Raw genomic sequence first — 17114 nt, 5'->3', positions numbered from 1 at the left:
TTTTGACTTTTTTTGGCCGATTTTGACGCCTTACTATACTATGACGTTTTTTATGACATTTTGAGGTCCAAAAAAATTTTGACTTTTTTTGGCCGAAAAAAAGGCCTTACTATACTATGACGTTTTTTATGACATTTTGAGGTCCAAAAAAATTTTGACTTTTTTTGTCCGAAAAAAAGGCCTTACTATACTATGACGTTTTTTATGACATTTTGAGGTCCAAAAAAATTTTGACTTTTTTTGGCCAATTTTGACGCCTTACTATACTATGACGTTTTTTATGACATTTTGAGGTCCAAAAAAATTTTGACTTTTTTTGGCCGATTTTGACGCCTTACTATACTATGACGTTTTTTATGACATTTTGAGGTCCAAAAAAATTTTGACTTTTTTTGGCCGATTTTGACGCCTTACTATACTATGACGTTTTTTCTGACATTTTGAGGTCCCAAAAAATTTTGACTTTTTTTGGCCGATTTTGACGCCTTACTATACTAGGACGTTTTTTATGACATTTTGAGGTCCAAAAAAATTTTGACTTTTTTTGGCCGAAAAAAACGCCTTACTATACTATGACGTTTTTTATGACATTTTGAGGTCCAAAAAAATTTTGACCTTTTTTGGCCGAAAAAAACGCCTTACTATACTATGACGTTTTTTATGACATTTTGAGGTCCAAAAAAATTTTGACTTTTTTTGGCCGAAAAAAACGCCTTACTATACTATGACGTTTTTTATGACATTTTGAGGTCCAAAAAAATTTTGACTTTTTTTGGCCGATTTTGACGCCTTACTATACTATGACGTTTTTTATGACATTTTGAGGTCCAAAAAAATTTTGACTTTTTTTGGCCGAAAAAAAGGCCTTACTATACTATGACGTTTTTTCTGACATTTTGAGGTCCAAAAAAATTTTGACTTTTTTTGTCCGAAAAAAAGGCCTTACTATACTATGACGTTTTTTATGACATTTTGAGGTCCAAAAAAATTTTGACTTTTTTTGGCCAATTTTGAGGCCTTACTATACTATGACGTTTTTTCTGACATTTTGAGGTCCAAAAAAATTTTGACTTTTTTTGGCCGATTTTGACGCCTTACTATACTATGACGTTTTTTCTGACATTTTGAGGTCCAAAAAAATTTTGACTTTTTTTGGCCGATTTTGACGCCTTACTATACTATGACGTTTTTTCTGACATTTTGAGGTCCAAAAAAATTTTGACTTTTTTTGGCCGATTTTGACGCCTTACTATACTATGACGTTTTTTATGACATTTTGAGGTCCAAAAATATTTTGACTTTTTTTGGCCGATTTTGACGCCTTACTATACTATGACGTTTTTTCTGACATTTTGAGGTCCAAAAAAATTTTGACTTTTTTTGGCCGATTTTGACGCCTTACTATACTATGACGTTTTTTATGACATTTTGAGGTCCAAAAAAATTTTGACTTTTTTTGGCCGATTTTGACGCCTTACTATACTATGACCTTTTTATGACATTTTGAGGTCCAAAAAAATTTTGACTTTTTTTGGCCGATTTTGACGCCTTACTATACTATGACGTTTTTTCTGACATTTTGAGGTCCAAAAAAATTTTGACTTTTTTTGGCCGATTTTGACGCCTTACTATACTATGACGTTTTTTCTGACATTTTGAGGTCCAAAAAAATTTTGACTTTTTTTGGCCGATTTTGACGCCTTACTATACTATGACGTTTTTTCTGACATTTTGAGGTCCAAAAAAATTTTGACTTTTTTTGGCCGAAAAAAGCGCCTTACTATACTATGACGTTTTTTCTGACATTTTGAGGTCCAAAAAAATTTTGACTTTTTTTGGCCGATTTTGACGCCTTACTATACTATGACGTTTTTTATGACATTTTGAGGTCCAAAAAAATTTTGACTTTTTTTGGCCGAAAAAAAGGCCTTACTATACTATGACGTTTTTTATGACATTTTGAGGTCCAAAAAAATTTTGACTTTTTTTGGCCGATTTTGACGCCTTACTATACTATGACGTTTTTTATGACATTTTGAGGTCCAAAAAAATTTTGACTTTTTTTGGCCGATTTTGACGCCTTACTATACTATGACCTTTTTTATGACATTTTGAGGTCCAAAAAAATTTTGACTTTTTTTGGCCGAAAAAAAGGTCTAACTATACTATGACGTTTTTTCTGACATTTTGAGGTCCAAAAAAATTTTGACTTTTTTTGGCCGAAAAAAAGGCCTTACTATACTATGACGTTTTTTATGACATTTTGAGGTCCAAAAATATTTTGACTTTTTTTGGCCGATTTTGACGCCTTACTATACTATGACGTTTTTTATGACATTTTGAGGTCCAAAAAAATTTTGACTTTTTTTGGCCGAAAAAAAGGCCTTACTATACTATGACGTTTTTTATGACATTTTGAGGTCCAAAAAAATTTTGACTTTTTTTGGCCGATTTTGACGCCTTACTATACTATGATGTTTTTTATGACATTTTGAGGTCCAAAAAAATTTTGACTTTTTTTGGCCGAAAAAAAAACGCCTTACTATACTATAACGTTTTTTATGACATTTTGAGGTCCAAAAAAATTTTGACTTTTTTTGGCCGAAAAAAAGGCCTTACTATACTATGACGTTTTTTATGACATTTTGAGGTCCAAAAAAATTTTGACTTTTTTTGGCCGAAAAAAGCGCCTTACTATACTATGACGTTTTTTATGACATTTTGAGGTCCAAAAAAATTTTGACTTTTTTTGGCCGATTTTGACGCCTTACTATACTATGACGTTTTTTCTGACATTTTGAGGTCCAAAAAAATTTTGACTTTTTTTGGCCGATTTTGACGCCTTACTATACTATGACGTTTTTTATGACATTTTGAGGTCCAAAAAAATTTTGACTTTTTTTGTCCGAAAAAAAAGGCCTTACTATACTATGACGTTTTTTATGACATTTTGAGGTCCAAAAAAATTTTGACTTTTTTTGGCCGATTTTGACGCCTTACTATACTATGATGTTTTTTATGACATTTTGAGGTCCAAAAAAATTTTGACTTTTTTTGGCCGAAAAAAAAACGCCTTACTATACTATGACGTTTTTTCTGACATTTTGAGGTCCAAAAAAATTTTGACTTTTTTTGGCCGAAAAAAAGGCCTTACTATACTATGACGTTTTTTCTGACATTTTGAGGTCCAAAAAAATTTTGACTTTTTTTGGCCGAAAAAAGCGCCTTACTATACTATGACGTTTTTTATGACATTTTGAGGTCCAAAAAAATTTTGACTTTTTTTGGCCGATTTTGACTCCTTACTATACTATGACGTTTTTTCTGACATTTTGAGGTCCAAAAATATTTTGACTTTTTTTGGCCGATTTTGACGCCTTACTATACTATGACGTTTTTTCTGACATTTTGAGGTCCAAAAAATTTTTGACTTTTTTTGGCCGATTTTGACGCCTTACTATACTATGACGTTTTTTATGACATTTTGAGGTCCAAAAAAATTTTGACTTTTTTTGGCCGATTTTGACGCCTTACTATACTATGACGTTTTTTATGACATTTTGAGGTCCAAAAAAATTTTGACTTTTTTTGGCCGAAAAAAGCGCCTTACTATACTATGACGTTTTTTATGACATTTTGAGGTCCAAAAAATTTTGACTTTTTTTGGCCGATTTTGACGCCTTACTATACTATGACGTTTTTTCTGACATTTTGAGGTCCAAAAATATTTTGACTTTTTTTGGCCGATTTTGACGCCTTACTATACTATGACGTTTTTTATGACATTTTGAGGTCCAAAAATATTTTGACTTTTTTTGGCCGATTTTGACGCCTTACTATACTATGACGTTTTTTCTGACATTTTGAGGTCCAAAAAAATTTTGACTTTTTTTGGCCGATTTTGACGCCTTACTATACTATGACGTTTTTTATGACATTTTGAGGTCCAAAAAAATTTTGACTTTTTTTGGCCGAAAAAAAGGCCTTACTATACTATGACGTTTTTTATGACATTTTGAGGTCCAAAAAAATTTTGACTTTTTTTGGCCGATTTTGACGCCTTACTATACTATGACGTTTTTTATGACATTTTGAGGTCCAAAAAAATTTTGACTTTTTTTGGCCGATTTTGACGCCTTACTATACTATGACGTTTTTTCTGACATTTTGAGGTCCCAAAAAATTTTGACTTTTTTTGGCCGATTTTGACGCCTTACTATACTAGGACGTTTTTTATGACATTTTGAGGTCCAAAAAAATTTTGACTTTTTTTGGCCGATTTTGACGCCTTACTATACTATGACGTTTTTTATGACATTTTGAGGTCCAAAAATATTTTGACTTTTTTTGGCCGATTTTGACTCCTTACTATACTATGACGTTTTTTCTGACATTTTGAGGTCCAAAAAAATTTTGACTTTTTTTGGCCGATTTTGACGCCTTACTATACTATGACGTTTTTTCTGACATTTTGAGGTCCAAAAAAATTTTGACTTTTTTTGGCCGATTTTGACGCCTTACTATACTATGACGTTTTTTATGACATTTTGAGGTCCAAAAATATTTTGACTTTTTTTGGCCGATTTTGACGCCTTACTATACTATGACGTTTTTTATGACATTTTGAGGTCCAAAAAAATTTTGACTTTTTTTGGCCGATTTTGACGCCTTACTATACTATGACGTTTTTTCTGACATTTTGAGGTCCAAAAAAATTTTGACTTTTTTTGGCCGAAAAAAACGCCTTACTATACTATGACGTTTTTTATGACATTTTGAGGTCCAAAAAAATTTTGACCTTTTTTGGCCGAAAAAAAGGCCTTACTATACTATGACCTTTTTTATGACATTTTGAGGTCCAAAAAAATTTTGACTTTTTTGGCCGATTTTGACGCCTTACTATACTATGACGTTTTTTATGACATTTTGAGGTCCAAAAAAATTTTGACCTTTTTTGGCCGAAAAAAATGCCTTACTATACTATGACGTTTTTTATGACATTTTGAGGTCCAAAAAAATTTTGACTTTTTTTGGCCGAAAAAAGCGCCTTACTATACTATGACGTTTTTTATGACATTTTGAGGTCCAAAAAAATTTTGACTTTTTTTGGCCGAAAAAAACGCCTTACTATACTATGACGTTTTTTATGACATTTTGAGGTCCAAATAATTTTTGACTTTTTTTGGCCGATTTTGACGCCTTACTATACTATGACGTTTTTTATGACATTTTGAGGTCCAAAAAAATTTTGACTTTTTTGGCCGATTTTGACGCCTTACTATACTATGACGTTTTTTATGACATTTTGAGGTCCAAAAAAATTTTGACCTTTTTTGGCCGAAAAAAACGCCTTATTATACTATGACGTTTTTTATGACATTTTGAGGTCCAAAAAAATTTTGACTTTTTTTGGCCGATTTTGACGCCTTACCATACAATGACGTTTTTATGACATTTTGAGGTCCAAAAAAATTTTGACTTTTTTTGGCCGATTTTGACGCCTTACTATACTATGACGTTTTTTATGACATTTTGAGGTCCAAAAAAATTTTGACTTTTTTTGGCCGAAAAAAACGCCTTACTATACTATGACCTTTTTTATGACATTTTGAGGTCCAAAAAAATTTTGACTTTTTTTGGCCGATTTTGACGCCTTACTATACTATGACGTTTTTTATGACATTTTGAGGTCCAAAAAAATTTTGACTTTTTTTGGCCGATTTTGACTCCTTACTATACTATGACGTTTTTTATGACATTTTGAGGTCCAAAAATATTTTGACTTTTTTTGGCCGATTTTGACGCCTTACTATACTATGACGTTTTTTCTGAAATTTTGAGGTCCAAAAAAATTTTGACTTTTTTTGGCCGAAAAAAAGGCCTTACTATACTATGATGTTTTTTCTGACATTTTGAGGTCCAAAAAAATTTTGACTTTTTTTGGCCGATTTTGACGCCTTACTATACTATGACGTTTTTTATGACATTTTGAGGTCCAAAAATATTTTGACTTTTTTTGGCCGATTTTGACGCCTTACTATACTATGACGTTTTTTCTGACATTTTGAGGTCCAAAAAAATTTTGACTTTTTTTGGCCGAAAAAAAGGCCTTACTATACTATGACGTTTTTTCTGACATTTTGAGGTCCAAAAAAATTTTGACTTTTTTTGTCCGAAAAAAAAGGCCTTACTATACTATGACGTTTTTTCTGACATTTTGAGGTCCAAAAAAATTTTGACATTTTTTGGCCGATTTTGACGCCTTACTACACTATGACCTTTTTTATGACATTTTGAGCTCCAAAAAAATTTTGACCTTTTTTGGCCGAAAAAAAGGCCTTACTATACTATGACGTTTTTTATGACATTTTGAGGTCCAAAAAAATTTTGACTTTTTTTGGCCGATTTTGACGCCTTACTATACTATGACGTTTTTTATGACATTTTGAGGTCCAAAAAAATTTTGACTTTTTTTGGCCGAAAAAAGCGCCTTACTATACTATGACGTTTTTTATGACATTTTGAGGTCCAAAAAAATTTTGACTTTTTTTGGCCGATTTTGACTCCTTACTATACTATGACGTTTTTTATGACATTTTGAGGTCCAAAAATATTTTGACTTTTTTTGGCCGATTTTGACGCCTTACTATACTATGACGTTTTTTCTGACATTTTGAGGTCCAAAAAAATTTTGACTTTTTTTGGCCGAAAAAAAGGCCTTACTATACTATGACGTTTTTTATGACATTTTGAGGTCCAAAAAAATTTTGACTTTTTTTGGCCGATTTTGACGCCTTACTATACTATGACGTTTTTTATGACATTTTGAGGTCCAAAAATATTTTGACTTTTTTTGGCCGATTTTGACGCCTTACTATACTATGACGTTTTTTATGACATTTTGAGGTCCAAAAAAATTTTGACTTTTTTTGGCCGAAAAAAACGCCTTATTATACTATGACGTTTTTTCTGACATTTTGAGGTCCAAAAAAATTTTGACTTTTTTTGGCCGATTTTGACGCCTTACTATACTATGACGTTTTTTATGACATTTTGAGGTCCAAAAAAATTTTGACTTTTTTTGGCCGATTTTGACGCCTTACTATACTATGACGTTTTTTATGACATTTTGAGGTCCAAAAAAATTTTGACTTTTTTTGGCCGAAAAAAGCGCCTTATTATACTATGACGTTTTTTATGACATTTTGAGGTCCAAAAAAATTTTGACTTTTTTTGGCCGATTTTGACGCCTTACTATACTATGACGTTTTTTATGACATTTTGAGGTCCAAAAATATTTTGACTTTTTTTGGCCGATTTTGACGCCTTACTATACTATGACGTTTTTTCTGACATTTTGAGGTCCAAAAAAATTTTTACTTTTTTTGGCCGAAAAAAAGGCCTTACTATACTATGACGTTTTTTATGACATTTTGAGGTCCAAAAATATTTTGACTTTTTTTGGCCGATTTTGACGCCTTACTATACTATGACGTTTTTTATGACATTTTGAGGTCCAAAAAATTTTTGACTTTTTTTGGCCGATTTTGACGCCTTACTATACTATGACGTTTTTTATGACATTTTGAGGTCCAAAAAATTTTTTGACTTTTTTTGGCCGATTTTGACGCCTTACTATACTATGACGTTTTTTATGACATTTTGAGGTCCAAAAAAATTTTGACTTTTTTTGTCCGAAAAAAAGGCCTTACTATACTATGACGTTTTTTATGACATTTTGATTTCCAAAAATATTTTGACTTTTTTTTGTCCGAAAAAAAGGCCTTACTATACTATGACGTTTTTTATGACATTTTGAGGTCCAAAAAAATTTTGACTTTTTTTGGCTGAAAAAAACGCCTTATTATACTATGACGTTTTTTATGACACTTTGAGGTCCAAAAAAATTTTGACTTTTTTTGGCCGAAAAAAAGGCCTAACTATACTATGACGTTTTTTATGACATTTTGAGGTCCAAAAAAATTTTGACTTTTTTTGGCCGATTTTGACGCCTTACTATACTATGACGTTTTTTATGACATTTTGAGCTCCAAAAAAATTTTGACCTTTTTTGGCCGAAAAAAAGGCCTTACTATACTATGACGTTTTTTCAGACATTTTGAGGTCCAAAAAAATTTTGACTTTTTTTGGCCGATTTTGACGCCTTACTATACTATGACGTTTTTTCAGACATTTTGAGGTCCAAAAAAATTTTGACTTTTTTTGGCCGATTTTGACGCCTTACTATACTATGACGTTTTTTATGACATTTTGAGGTCCAAAAAAATTTTGACTTTTTTTGGCCGATTTTGACGCCTTACTATACTATGACGTTTTTTATGACATTTTGAGGTCCAAAAATATTTTGACTTTTTTTGGCCGATTTTGACGCCTTACTATACTATGACGTTTTTTCTGACATTTTGAGGTCCAAAAAAATTTTGACTTTTTTTGGCCGAAAAAAAGGCCTTACTATACTATGACGTTTTTTATGACATTTTGAGGTCCAAAAATATTTTGACTTTTTTTGGCCGATTTTGACGCCTTACTATACTATGACCTTTTTATGACATTTTGAGGTCCAAAAAAATTTTGACTTTTTTTGGCCGATTTTGACGCCTTACTATACTATGACGTTTTTTATGACATTTTGAGGTCCAAAAATATTTTGACTTTTTTTGGCCGATTTTGACGCCTTACTATACTATGACGTTTTTTCTGACATTTTGAGGTCCAAAAAAATTTTGACTTTTTTTGGCCGAAAAAAAGGCCTTACTATACTATGACGTTTTTTCTGACATTTTGAGGTCCAAAAAAATTTTGACTTTTTTTGTCCGAAAAAAAAGGCCTTACTATACTATGACGTTTTTTATGACATTTTGAGGTCCAAAAAAATTTTGACTTTTTTTGGCCGATTTTGACGCCTTACTATACTATGACGTTTTTTATGACATTTTGAGGTCCAAAAAAATTTTGACTTTTTTTGGCCGATTTTGACGCCTTACTATACTATGACGTTTTTTATGACATTTTGAGGTCCAAAAAAATTTTGACTTTTTTTGGCCGAAAAAAGCGCCTTACTATACTATGACGTTTTTTATGACATTTTGAGGTCCAAAAAAATTTTGACTTTTTTTGGCCGATTTTGACGCCTTACTATACTATGACGTTTTTTCTGACATTTTGAGGTCCAAAAAAATTTTGACTTTTTTTGGCCGATTTTGACGCCTTACTATACTATGACCTTTTTTATGACATTTTGAGGTCCAAAAATATGTTGACTTTTTTTGGCCGATTTTGACGCCTTACTATACTATGACGTTTTTTATGACATTTTGAGGTCCAAAAAAATTTTGCCTTTTTTTGGCCGAAAAAAAGGCCTAACTATACTATGACGTTTTTTATGACATTTTGAGGTCCAAAAAAATTTGACTTTTTTTGGCCGATTTTGACGCCTTACTATACTATGACGTTTTTATGACATTTTGAGGTCCAAAAAAATTTTGACTTTTTTTTGTCCGAAAAAAAGGCCTAACTATACTATGACGTTTTTTATGACATTTTGAGGTCCAAAAAAATTTTGACTTTTTTTGGCCGATTTTGACGCCTTACTATACTATGACGTTTTTTCTGACATTTTGAGGTCCAAAAAAATTTTGACTTTTTTTGTCCGAAAAAAACGCCTTACTATACTATGACGTTTTTTATGACATTTTGAGGTCCAAAAAAATTTTGACTTTTTTTGGCCGAAAAAAGCGCCTTGCTATACTATGACGTTTTTATGACATTTTGAGGTCCAAAAAAATTTTGACTTTTTTTTGTCCGAAAAAAAGGCCTAACTATACTATGACGTTTTTTCTGACATTTTGAGGTCCAAAAAAATTTTGACTTTTTTTGGCCGATTTTGACGCCTTACTATACTATGACGTTTTTTATGACATTTTGAGGTCCAAAAAAATTTTGACTTTTTTTGGCCGAAAAAAGCGCCTTACTATACTATGACGTTTTTTATGACATTTTGAGGTCCAAAAAAATTTTGACTTTTTTTGGCCGATTTTGACTCCTTACTATACTATGACGTTTTTTATGACATTTTGAGGTCCAAAAATATTTTGACTTTTTTTGGCCGATTTTGACGCCTTACTATACTATGACGTTTTTTCTGACATTTTGAGGTCCAAAAAAATTTTGACTTTTTTTGGCCGAAAAAAACGCCTTATTATACTATGACGTTTTTTATGACATTTTGAGGTCCAAACAAAAATATTCCTTTTTTTGGCCGATTTTGATGCCTTACTATACTATGACGTTTTTTATGACATTTTGAGGTCCAAAAAAATTTTGACTTTTTTTGGCCGATTTTGACGCCTTACTATACTATGACGTTTTTTATGACATTTTGAGGTCCAAAAAAATTTTGACTTTTTTTGGCCGAAAAAAGCGCCTTATTATACTATGACGTTTTTTATGACATTTTGAGGTCCAAAAAAATTTTGACTTTTTTTGGCCGATTTTGACGCCTTACTATACTATGACGTTTTTTATGACATTTTGAGGTCCAAAAATATTTTGACTTTTTTTGGCCGATTTTGACGCCTTACTATACTATGACGTTTTTTCTGACATTTTGAGGTCCAAAAAAATTTTTACTTTTTTTGGCCGAAAAAAAGGCCTTACTATACTATGACGTTTTTTATGACATTTTGAGGTCCAAAAATATTTTGACTTTTTTTGGCCGATTTTGACGCCTTACTATACTATGACGTTTTTTATGACATTTTGAGGTCCAAAAAATTTTTGACTTTTTTTGGCCGATTTTGACGCCTTACTATACTATGACGTTTTTTATGACATTTTGAGGTCCAAAAAATTTTTTGACTTTTTTTGGCCGATTTTGACGCCTTACTATACTATGACGTTTTTTATGACATTTTGAGGTCCAAAAAAATTTTGACTTTTTTTGTCCGAAAAAAAGGCCTTACTATACTATGACGTTTTTTATGACATTTTGATTTCCAAAAATATTTTGACTTTTTTTTGTCCGAAAAAAAGGCCTTACTATACTATGACGTTTTTTATGACATTTTGAGGTCCAAAAAAATTTTGACTTTTTTTGGCTGAAAAAAACGCCTTATTATACTATGACGTTTTTTATGACACTTTGAGGTCCAAAAAAAATTTGACTTTTTTTGGCCGAAAAAAATGCCTTACTATACTATGACCTTTTTTATGACATTTTGAGCTCCAAAAAAATTTTGACCTTTTTTGGCCGAAAAAAAGGCCTTACTATACTATGACGTTTTTTCAGACATTTTGAGGTCCAAAAAAATTTTGACTTTTTTTGGCCGATTTTGACGCCTTACTATACTATGACGTTTTTTCTGACATTTTGAGGTCCAAAAAGATTTTGACTTTTTTTGGCCGATTTTGACGCCTTACTATACTATGACCTTTTTATGACATTTTGAGGTCCAAAAAAATTTTGACTTTTTTTGGCCGATTTTGACGCCTTACTATACTATGACGTTTTTTCTGACATTTTGAGGTCCAAAAAAATTTTGACTTTTTTTGTCCGAAAAAAACGCCTTACTATACTATGACGTTTTTTATGACATTTTGAGGTCCAAAAAAATTTTGACTTTTTTTGGCCGATTTTGACGCCTTACTATACTATGACGTTTTTTATGACATTTTGAGGTCCAAAAAAATTTTGACTTTTTTTGGCCGAAAAAAAGGCCTTACTATACTATGACGTTTTTTCTGACATTTTGAGGTCCAAAAAAATTTTGACTTTTTTTGTCTGAAAAAAAAGGCCTTACTATACTATGACGTTTTTTATGACATTTTGAGGTCCAAAAAAATTTTGACTTTTTTTGGCCGATTTTGACGCCTTACTATACTATGACGTTTTTTATGACATTTTGAGGTCCAAAAAAATTTTGACTTTTTTTGGCCGAAAAAAAGGCCTTACTATACTATGACGTTTTTTATGACATTTTGAGGTCCAAAAAATTTTTGACTTTTTTTGGCCGATTTTGACGCCTTACTATACTATGACGTTTTTTATGACATTTTGAGGTCCAAAAAAATTTTTGACTTTTTTTGGCCGATTTTGACGCCTTACTATACTATGACGTTTTTTATGACATTTTGAGGTCCAAAAAAATTTTGACTTTTTTTGGCTGAAAAAAACGCCTTACTATACTATGACCTTTTTTATGACATTTTGAGGTCCAAAAAAATTTTGACTTTTTTTGGCCGAAAAAAACGCCTTACTACACTATGACCTTTTTTATGACATTTTGAGGTCCAAAAAAATTTTGACTTTTTTTGGCCGATTTTGACGCCTTACTATACTATGACGTTTTTTATGACATTTTGAGGTCCAAAAATATTTTGACTTTTTTTGGCCGATTTTGACGCCTTACTATACTATGACGTTTTTTCTGACATTTTGAGGTCCAAAAAAATTTTGACTTTTTTTGGCCGAAAAAAAGGCCTTACTATACTATGACGTTTTTTCTGACATTTTGAGGTCCAAAAAAATTTTGACTTTTTTTGTCCGAAAAAAAAGGCCTTACTATACTATGACGTTTTTTATGACATTTTGAGGTCCAAAAAAATTTTGACTTTTTTTGGCCGATTTTGACGCCTTACTATACTATGACGTTTTTTCTGACATTTTGAGGTCCAAAAAAATTTTGACTTTTTTTGGCCGATTTTGACGCCTTACTATACTATGACGTTTTTTATGACATTTTGAGGTCCAAAAAAATTTAGACTTTTTTTGGCCGAAAAAAAGGCCTTACTATACTATGACGTTTTTTCTGACATTTTGAGGTCCAAAAAAATTTTGACTTTTTTTGGCCGATTTTGACGCCTTACTATACTATGACGTTTTTTATGACATTTTGAGGTCCAAAAAAATTTTGACTTTTTTTGGCCGATTTTGACGCCTTACTATACTATGACGTTTTTTATGACATTTTGAGGTCCAAAAAAATTTTGACTTTTTTTGGCCGATTTTGACGCCTTACTATACTATGACGTTTTTTATGACATTTTGAGGTCCAAAAAAATTTTGACTTTTTTTGGCCGAAAAAAAGGCCTTACTATACTATGACGTTTTTTATGACATTTTGAGGTCCAAAAATATTTTGACTTTTTTTGGCCGATTTTGACGCCTTACTATACTATGACGTTTTTTATGACATTTTGAGGTCCAAAAAATTTTTGACTTTTTTTGGCCGAAAAAAAGGCCTTACTATACTATGACGTTTTTTATGACATTTTGAGGTCCAAAAAAATTTTGACTTTTTTTGGCCGATTTTGACGCCTTACTATACTATGACGTTTTTTCTGACATTTTGAGGTCCAAAAAAATTTTGACTTTTTTTGGCCGATTTTGACGCCTTACTATACTATGACGTTTTTTATGACATTTTGAGGTCCAAAAAAATTTTGACTTTTTTTGGCCGATTTTGACGCCTTACTATACTATGACCTTTTTATGACATTTTGAGGTCCAAAAAAATTTTGACTTTTTTTGGCCGATTTTGACGCCTTACTATACTATGACGTTTTTTATGACATTTTGAGGTCCAAAAAATTTTTGACTTTTTTTGGCCGAAAAAAACGCCTTACTATACTATGACGTTTTTTATGACATTTTGAGGTCCAAAAAAATTTTGACTTTTTTTGGCCGATTTTGACGCCTTACTATACTATGACGTTTTTTCTGACATTTTGAGGTCCAAAAAAATTTTGACTTTTTTTGGCCGAAAAAAGCGCCTTACTATACTATGACGTTTTTTCTGACATTTTGAGGTCCAAAAAAATTTTGACTTTTTTTTGTCCGAAAAAAAGGCCTAACTATACTATGACGTTTTTTCTGACATTTTGAGGTCCAAAAAAATTTTGACTTTTTTTTGTCCGAAAAAAAGGCCTAACTATACTATGACGTTTTTTATGACATTTTGAGGTCCAAAAAAATTTTGACTTTTTTTGGCCGATTTTGACGTCTTACTATACTATGACGTTTTTTATGACATTTTGAGGTCCAAAAAAATTTTGACTTTTTTTGGCCGATTTTGACGCCTTACTATACTATGACCTTTTTTATGACATTTTGAGGTCCAAAAAAATTTTGACTTTTTTTGGCCGAAAAAAAGGTCTAACTATACTATGACGTTTTTTCTGACATTTTGAGGTCCAAAAAAATTTTGACTTTTTTTGGCCGAAAAAAAGGCCTTACTATACTATGACGTTTTTTATGACATTTTGAGGTCCAAAAATATTTTGACTTTTTTTGGCCGATTTTGACGCCTTACTATACTATGACGTTTTTTATGACATTTTGAGGTCCAAAAAAATTTTGACTTTTTTTGGCCGAAAAAAAGGCCTTACTATACTATGACGTTTTTTATGACATTTTGAGGTCCAAAAAAATTTTGACTTTTTTTGGCCGATTTTGACGCCTTACTATACTATGATGTTTTTTATGACATTTTGAGGTCCAAAAAAATTTTGACTTTTTTTGGCCGAAAAAAAAACGCCTTACTATACTATAACGTTTTTTATGACATTTTGAGGTCCAAAAAAATTTTGACTTTTTTTGGCCGAAAAAAAGGCCTTACTATACTATGACGTTTTTTATGACATTTTGAGGTCCAAAAAAATTTTGACTTTTTTTTGGCCGAAAAAAGCGCCTTACTATACTATGACGTTTTTTATGACATTTTGAGGTCCAAAAAAAATTTTGACTTTTTTTGGCCGATTTTGACGCCTTACTATACTATGACGTTTTTTATGACATTTTGAGGTCCAAAAAAATTTTGACTTTTTTTGGCCGATTTTGACGCCTTACTATACTATGACGTTTTTTATGACATTTTGAGGTCCAAAAAAATTTTGACTTTTTTTGTCCGAAAAAAAAAGGCCTTACTATACTATGACGTTTTTTATGACATTTTGAGGTCCAAAAAAATTTTGACTTTTTTTGGCCGATTTTGACGCCTTACTATACTATGATGTTTTTAATGACATTTTGAGGTCCAAAAAAATTTTGACTTTTTTTGGCCGAAAAAAAAAACGCCTTACTATACTATGACGTTTTTTCTGACATTTTGAGGTCCAAAAAAATTTTGACTTTTTTTGGCCGAAAAAAAGGCCTTACTATACTATGACGTTTTTTATGACATTTTGAGGTCCAAAAAAATGTTGACTTTTTTTGGCCGAAAAAAGCGCCTTACTATACTATGACGTTTTTTATGACATTTTGAGGTCCAAAAAAATTTTGACTTTTTTTGGCCGATTTTGACGCCTTACTATATTATGACGTTTTTTATGACATTTTGAGGTCCAAAAAAATTTTGACTTTTTTTGGCCGATTTTGACGCCTTACTATACTATGACGTTTTTTATGACATTTTGAGGTCCAAAAAAATTTTGACTTTTTTTGGCCGAAAAAAGCGCCTTACTATACTATGACGTTTTTTATGACATTTTGAGGTCCAAAAAAATTTTGACTTTTTTTGGCCGATTTTGACTCCTTACTATACTATGACGTTTTTTCTGACATTTTGAGGTCCAAAAATATTTTGACTTTTTTTGGCCGATTTTGACGCCTTACTATACTATGACGTTTTTTCTGACATTTTGAGGTCCAAAAAATTTTTGACTTTTTTTGGCCGATTTTGACGCCTTACTATACTATGACGTTTTTAATGACATTTTGAGGTCCAAAAAAATTTTGACTTTTTTTGGCCGATTTTGACGCCTTACTATACTATGACGTTTTTTATGACATTTTGAGGTCCAAAAAAATTTTGACTTTTTTTGGCCGAAAAAAGCGCCTTACTATACTATGACGTTTTTTATGACATTTTGAGGTCCAAAAAAATTTTGACTTTTTTTGGCCGATTTTGACGCCTTACTATACTATGACGTTTTTTCTGACATTTTGAGGTCCAAAAATATTTTGACTTTTTTTGGCCGATTTTGACGCCTTACTATACTATGACGTTTTTTATGACATTTTGAGGTCCAAAAAAATTTTGACTTTTTTTGGCCGATTTTGACGCCTTACTATACTATGACGTTTTTTATGACATTTTGAGGTCCAAAAAAATTTTGACTTTTTTTGGCCGATTTTGACGCCTTACTATACTATGATGTTTTTTATGACATTTTGAGGTCCAAAAAAATTTTGACTTTTTTTGGCTGAAAAAAAAACGCCTTACTATACTATGACGTTTTTTATGACATTTTGAGGTCCAAAAAAATTTTGACTTTTTTTGGCCGAAAAAAGCGCCTTACTATACTATGACGTTTTTTATGACATTTTGAGGTCCAAAAAAATTTTGACTTTTTTTGGCCGATTTTGACGCCTTACTATACTATGATGTTTTTTATGACATTTTGAGGTCCAAAAAAATTTTGACTTTTTTTGGCCGAAAAAAGCGCCTTACTATACTATGACGTTTTTTATGACATTTTGAGGTCCAAAAAAATTTTGACTTTTTTTGGCCGATTTTGACGCCTTACTATACTATGACGTTTTTTATGATATTTTGAGGTCCAAAAAAATTTTGACTTTTTTTGGCCGATTTTGACGCCTTACTATACTATTACGTTTTTTATGACATTTTGAGGTCCAAAAAAATTTTGACTTTTTTTGTCCGAAAAAAAGGCCTTACTATACTATGACGTTTTTTATGACATTTTGAGGTCCAAAAAAATTTTGACTTTTTTTGGCCGATTTTGACGCCTTACTATACTATGATGTTTTTAATGACATTTTGAGGTCCAAAAAAATTTTGACTTTTTTTGGCCGAAAAAAGCGCCTTACTATACTATGACGTTTTTTATGACATTTTGAGGTCCAAAAAAATTTTGACTTTTTTTGGCCGATTTTGACGCCTTACTATACTATGACGTTTTTTATGACATTTTGAGGTCCAAAAAAATTTTGACTTTTTTTGGCCGATTTTGACGCCTTACTATACTATGACGTTTTTTATGATATTTTGAGGTCCAAAAAAATTTTGACTTTTTTTGGCCGATTTTGACGCCTTACTATACTATGACGTTTTTTTATGACATTTTGAGGTCCA

The sequence above is a fragment of the Toxotes jaculatrix genome, chromosome 5, assembly GCF_017976425.1.
Source record: "Toxotes jaculatrix isolate fToxJac2 chromosome 5, fToxJac2.pri, whole genome shotgun sequence".
Classification (NCBI taxonomy): Eukaryota; Metazoa; Chordata; class Actinopteri; family Toxotidae; genus Toxotes; species Toxotes jaculatrix.
This window is presented reverse-complemented; position numbering follows the sequence as displayed.